We start from the raw sequence: 5,814 nt of genomic DNA, 5'->3' as shown, positions 1-5,814 counted from the left end.
CCCTGTTAAATGGATTTACAGCCCATTTTCCACAACCAATTATCGTGCACCAAATTAAAAAGGAGAAGTGATTGGGGTCTATGAATCTATTGATAAAGTATCAACTCAACTGGTTAATTGGGGATAACGTAAATTATCCATGACAAGTAATCAACAATAACAGAAACTTCATGTGAAATCAAATTCTTCAAATATCAGAAGAATAAACAAAACTCACATTTTCAAGAATTTGCTGCTTCACCATAGCAATTCCTTGTTCCCCATTGACAGATGACACTAGAATCAGAAGCATCATACTGAGGCCTCGATGCTGATAAGCTAATAGATACATCTTCTCTTCTATTTGATTAAGCCAAATTGTTGGGCTTGTAGGCACTAAATTATTAACGTTTGCACCCCAAATATGAGTAATAAGAAAACCATCCTTCCCCTTGGACCACTTGGCATGCTGCAAAGGCCTCACAACAGGATAACTGCGACTTCTAAGGGCAGATGCATCAGGAGAATTGTAATATTGATCCTAGACCAGAATTCGCTAGTACAGCTCCAGTTGAAGTATTGCAAGCAGTATTTCCTTTACGTGAAGAGGACCACGAACTTACTCCAGAGGAGAGAGCAAGAGGGGTCAACCTTAGGACGGCGTAGGTAAATAGTCTGACAGCATCGATCTGAGAAAAAAGAAAGGAAATAATGATAATCGATAAACAGAGTTAAGATGCTCTATGTAAAAGATAAGAAATCTTGGACATATTATGCATTTAGGAAAACAGATACATCTTAAGGGTGATAACTTCCTCTGTTTCTCTTTTTCCTAGTACCTGAATGGGATAAAGAGGATTGGGATAAAATAGAGACAAAGCACAAAGATCAAACTGTACAGGAGATAGATTTGATAAGACCAGTAGGTCCTGGAACATGGTCAGCGAGTTGCATTGAGTGTTCCCCGCACATGATTCTAATACCCGAACAAGAGACTGACAGATGCAGAATATAAGATGACAATTTATGTACATATTTGAATTCTTACAGCACTCTAACAGGAGTAATACAAACCACATGTAAGCTGAGAATTCATATAGTAATATGCACCGAGATTAGCACAAAGTAGAGAATTTAAATAATTTTCATAATATGATCAGGAAATGAGACACATATGACAAATTAATTACATGAAATGAACATAAACCCAAAGTATCAAGTAGCCATATTAACCTGGTACTACAAATTTACTATTGTGGTCCAAATCTACTTATACTCATATCTTTGAGTAACTTCTGCATGATAGTGATTTCTCACTGTATCAAGTAGCTATATTAACCTGATACTACAAATTTACTATTATAGTTCAAATGCTATTTATATGCACTAGTTTTCGTTGCATGCAGTCCCCATATAGAAAAGAATTATGATTTGAGATGGAGAGAAAACAAATTGTGAAGAAAACAATCGTGCTAAGAGAATGAGAAAGAAAAAAGTATGTTAGAGGAAATAAAGGTGAGGTGAGTGACAAAAAATATATTATAATTGTAGATTTAATAAAAATATAGAAATTTATAAGAAAAATAAATATGGAGAACTTAGATGAGACAGAAACAATGGAGTAGTGGGTGAGACAAAAAAAAATTGAAGTGAGATAATATAGAGAAATTGAAATTACTATTCTTTTAAAAGAAAGGTAAATTTGGGTATTCAAAAGTTCGTACCACAAAAGGTTTTCTTTTATAAGTGTATAAATATTTCTAAGTAACCTGTGAATACCAGTGACTTCTCACACTTAACAATAAGGAAAACAGTATACTGTTTATTCATTAAGTACATCATTCATGATAAGGAAACCGGAATATAAGCAATCTTAATCATTTTAAAATAAACTAATGCCAACAGAATTATGATGTGCATCTTTGACTAGATTTGACAAAAATATCCAGCGAGAAAAAAGATGGATTTTGTAGTTTATTTGGAGGTATTAGATGCATGTGTATCAATATTAAGTTAATAGGACATCTACATTGTGGAAAACACATTTTTTTTCTTTCAGAAAATGCATGGGTCTAGACACATGTTTGGGTCAAGTTTCGTGGAGTTCTGATAACATTCAAGGTTTAGCTGTTTTGCACAGTTTTATTAAAAGAAGTTTGTTGCCCTTTCATACTAACTTGTAGTTATTATTACGCTTAGCAAATTTACCACACAAGTGCGTGGGTCTAGACTTACGTTTGGGTCAAGTTTCGTGGAATTTTAATCAAAAGAAGTTTGTTTATCTTTCATACTAACTTGTAGTTATTATTACACTAAGTAAATTTACCACAGAAATGCAATGCTCTACACCTTTGTTTTGGTCAACTTTCGTGGAATTCTTAGAATGTTTAAAATATTGTTGATTTGCACGGTTTTATTAAAAAAAAGTTTGTTTCTCTTTTATACTAACTTGTAGTTATTATTATGCTTAGCAAATTTACCACACAAATGTACGGATTTAGATCTACGTTTGGGTCAAGTTTCGCGAAATTCTGAGAATGTTCAAAATTTAGCTGTTTTGCACGGTTTTATTAAAGAAAGTTTGTTTCCCTTTCATAATAACTTGTAGTTTTTATTAAGCTTAGCAAATTTACAACACTAATGCATGGGTCAAGACCTAAGTTTGGGTCAATTTTCGTGGAGTTCTGAGAGCGTTCAAAATTTAGCTGTTTTGCACGGATTTATTAAAGGAAGTATGTTTTCCTTTCATACTAACTTGTAGTTATTATTACGTTTAACAAATTTACCACAAAAATGAATGGGTTTAGACCTACATTTGGGTCAAGTTTCGTGAAATTCTGATAACGTTCAAAATTTAGCTGTTTAGCACGATTTTATTAAATAAAGTTTGTTTGCCTTTCATACTAACTTGTAGTTATTATTACGCTTAGAAAATTTACCATACAAATGCATAGGTCTAGACCTGCGTTTGGGTCAAGTTTCGTGGAATTCTGAAAACATTCAAAATTTAGTTGTTTTGTACGGTTTTATTAAATAAAGTTTGTTTGCCTTTCATACTAACTTGTAGTTATTATTACGCTTAACAAATATATCACACAAATGCCAGGGCCTAGACCTACGTTTGGGTCAAGTTCGTGGAATTCTAAGAACGTTCAAAATTTAGCTGTTTTGCACGATTTTATAATAGAAAGTTTATTTCCCTTTCATACTAACTTGTAGTTATTATTACACTTGAAAAATTTATGACACAAATGCATGAGTCTAGACCTACGCTTGGATCAAGTTTCGTGAAATTCTGAGAACGTTCAAAATTGAGATGTTCTGCACGGTTTTGTTAAAGAAAGTTTGTTTTCCTCTTTTACTAACTTGTAGTTATTATTATGCTAAGCAAATTTACCACACTAATGCATGGTCTAGACCTATGTTTGTGTCAAGTTTCGTGGAATTCTTAGAACGTTTAATATTTAGCTCTTTTGTTTCCCTTTTATAGTAACTTGTAGTTATTATTACGCTTATCAAATTTACCACACAAATGCATGAGCCTAGACCTACGTTTGGGTCAAGTTTCATGGAATTATGAGAATGTTCAAAATTTAGTTGTTTTGCACGATTTTATTAAAGAAGGTTTGCTTCCCTTTCATACAAACTTGTAGTTATTATTACGCCTAGAAAATTTACCACACAAATGCGTGGGTCTAGACCTACGTTTGGATAAAGCTTCTTGGAATTCTGAGATCATTGAAAATTTAGTTGTTTTGCACGGTTTTGTTAAAGAAAGTTTGTTTCCCTTTCATACTAACTTGGAGTTATTATTACGTCAGCAAATTTACCACACAAATGCATGGGTCTAGACCTACGTTTGGGTCAGGTTTCATGAAATTATGAGAATGTTCAAAGTTTAGCTGTTTTGCACGGTTTTATTAAAGAAAGTTTGTTTCCCTTTCATAACAACTTATAGTTATTATTACGCTTAGCAAGTTTACCACACAAATACATGGGTCTAAACCTACATCTGGGTCAAGCTTCGTGGAATTCTGAAAACGTTCGAAATTTAGTTGTTTTGCACGGTTTATTAAAGAAACTTTGTTTTTCTTTCATACTAACTTGTAGTTATTATTACACTTAGCAAATTTACCACATAAATGCATGGGTCTAGACCTACGCTTGGGTCAAGTTTCGTGGAATTATGAGAACTTTCAAAATTTAGCTGTTTTACATCGTTTTATCAAACAAAGTTTGTTTCAATTTTATACTAACTTGTAGTTATTATTACACTTAGCAAATTTACCACACCAATGCATGGGTCTAGACCTACGCTTGGGTCAAGTTTCGTGGAATTATGAGAACTTTCAAAATTTAGTTGTTTTACATCGTTTTATCAAACAAAGTTTGTTTCAATTTCATACTAACTTGTAGTTATTATTACACTAAGCAAATTTACCACACTAATGCATGGGTCTAGACCTATGTTTGTGTCAAGTTTGTGGAATTTTGAGAACGTTCAAAATTTTATTGTTTTGCATGGTTTTATTAAAGAAAGTTTATTTCCATTTCATACTAACTTGTAGTTATTATTACACTTAGAAAATTTACCACACAAATGCATGGGTTTACACCTACGCTTGGGTCAAGTTTCGTGGTATTTTGAAAATATTCAAAATTTAGGTGTTTTGCACTATTTTGTTAAAGAAAGTTTATTTCCCTTTAATACTAACTTGTAGTTATTATTACGCTTAGCAAATTTGCCGCACTAATGCATGGGTCTAAACCTATGTTTGTGTCAAGTTTCGTGAAATTTTTAGAACGTTCAAGATTTTGCTGTTTTTGTTTCACTTTCATACTAACTTGTAGCTATTATTACATTTAGAAAATTTACCACACGAATGTATGGGTCTGACCAATGTTTGGGTCAAGTTTCGTGAAATTCTGAGAATGTACGAAGTTTAGCTCTTTTGCACACGGTTTTATTAAAGAAGGTTTGCTTCCCTTTTATCCCAACTTGTATTTATTATTACTCTTAGCAAATGTGCCACACAAATGCATGAGTCTTGACCTTCGTTTGGGTCAAGTTTCGTGGAATTCTGAGAACGACATAAATTTAGTTGTTTTGCTCTGTTTTATTAAAAAAAGTTTGTTTCCTTTTCATACTAACTTGTTGTTATTATTACGCTTAGCAAATTTAACACACAAATGCATGGGTCACGACCTACGTTTGGGTAAAGTTTCTTGGAGCTTTGACAACGTTTAAAATTTAGATATTTTACACAATTTTATTAAAGAAAGTTTGTTTTCCTTTCATACTAACTTGTAGTTATTATTACGCTTAGCAAATTTAACACACAAATGCATGGGTCACGACCTACGTTTGGGTAAAGTTTCTTGGAGCTTTGACAACGTTTAAAATTTAGATATTTTACACGATTTTATTAAAGAAAGTTTGTTTTCCTTTCGTACTAACTTGTAGTTAGTATTACGCTTAGCAAATTTACCACACAAATGCATTGGTTTATACCTACATTTGGGTCAAGTTTCGTGGAATTTTGAGAACGTTCAAAATTTTGCTATTTCGTACGGTTTTAATAAAGAAAGTTTGTTTCCCTTTCATAATAACTTGTAGTTATTATTACGCTTAGCAAGTTTACCACACAAATACATGGGTCTAGACCTACGTTTGGGTCAAGTTTCATGGAATTCTGAGAATGTTCCAAATTTAGTTGTTTTGCACGGTTTTGTTAAAGAAAGTTTGTCTATTCATAGTAATTTATAGTTATTATTACGCTTGGAAAATTTACCACACAAATGCATGGGCCTAGACCTACGTTTGGGTCAAGTTTC

The 5,814-nt window shown here is 32.6% G+C and overlaps 1 pseudogene; it reads right to left on the bottom strand.

Annotated features, from left to right (window-relative positions):
• The window catches only part of LOC105171267, a 62,147-nt pseudogene that overhangs the window by 2,661 nt on the left and 53,672 nt on the right, over positions 1 to 5,814 (bottom strand).

Source organism: Sesamum indicum, linkage group LG9 (genome assembly GCF_000512975.1).
Source record: "Sesamum indicum cultivar Zhongzhi No. 13 linkage group LG9, S_indicum_v1.0, whole genome shotgun sequence".
NCBI classification, from domain to species: Eukaryota; Viridiplantae; Streptophyta; class Magnoliopsida; order Lamiales; family Pedaliaceae; genus Sesamum; species Sesamum indicum.
Note: the sequence above shows the minus strand (reverse complement) of the source record. Positions and strands in the feature narration are given on the sequence as shown.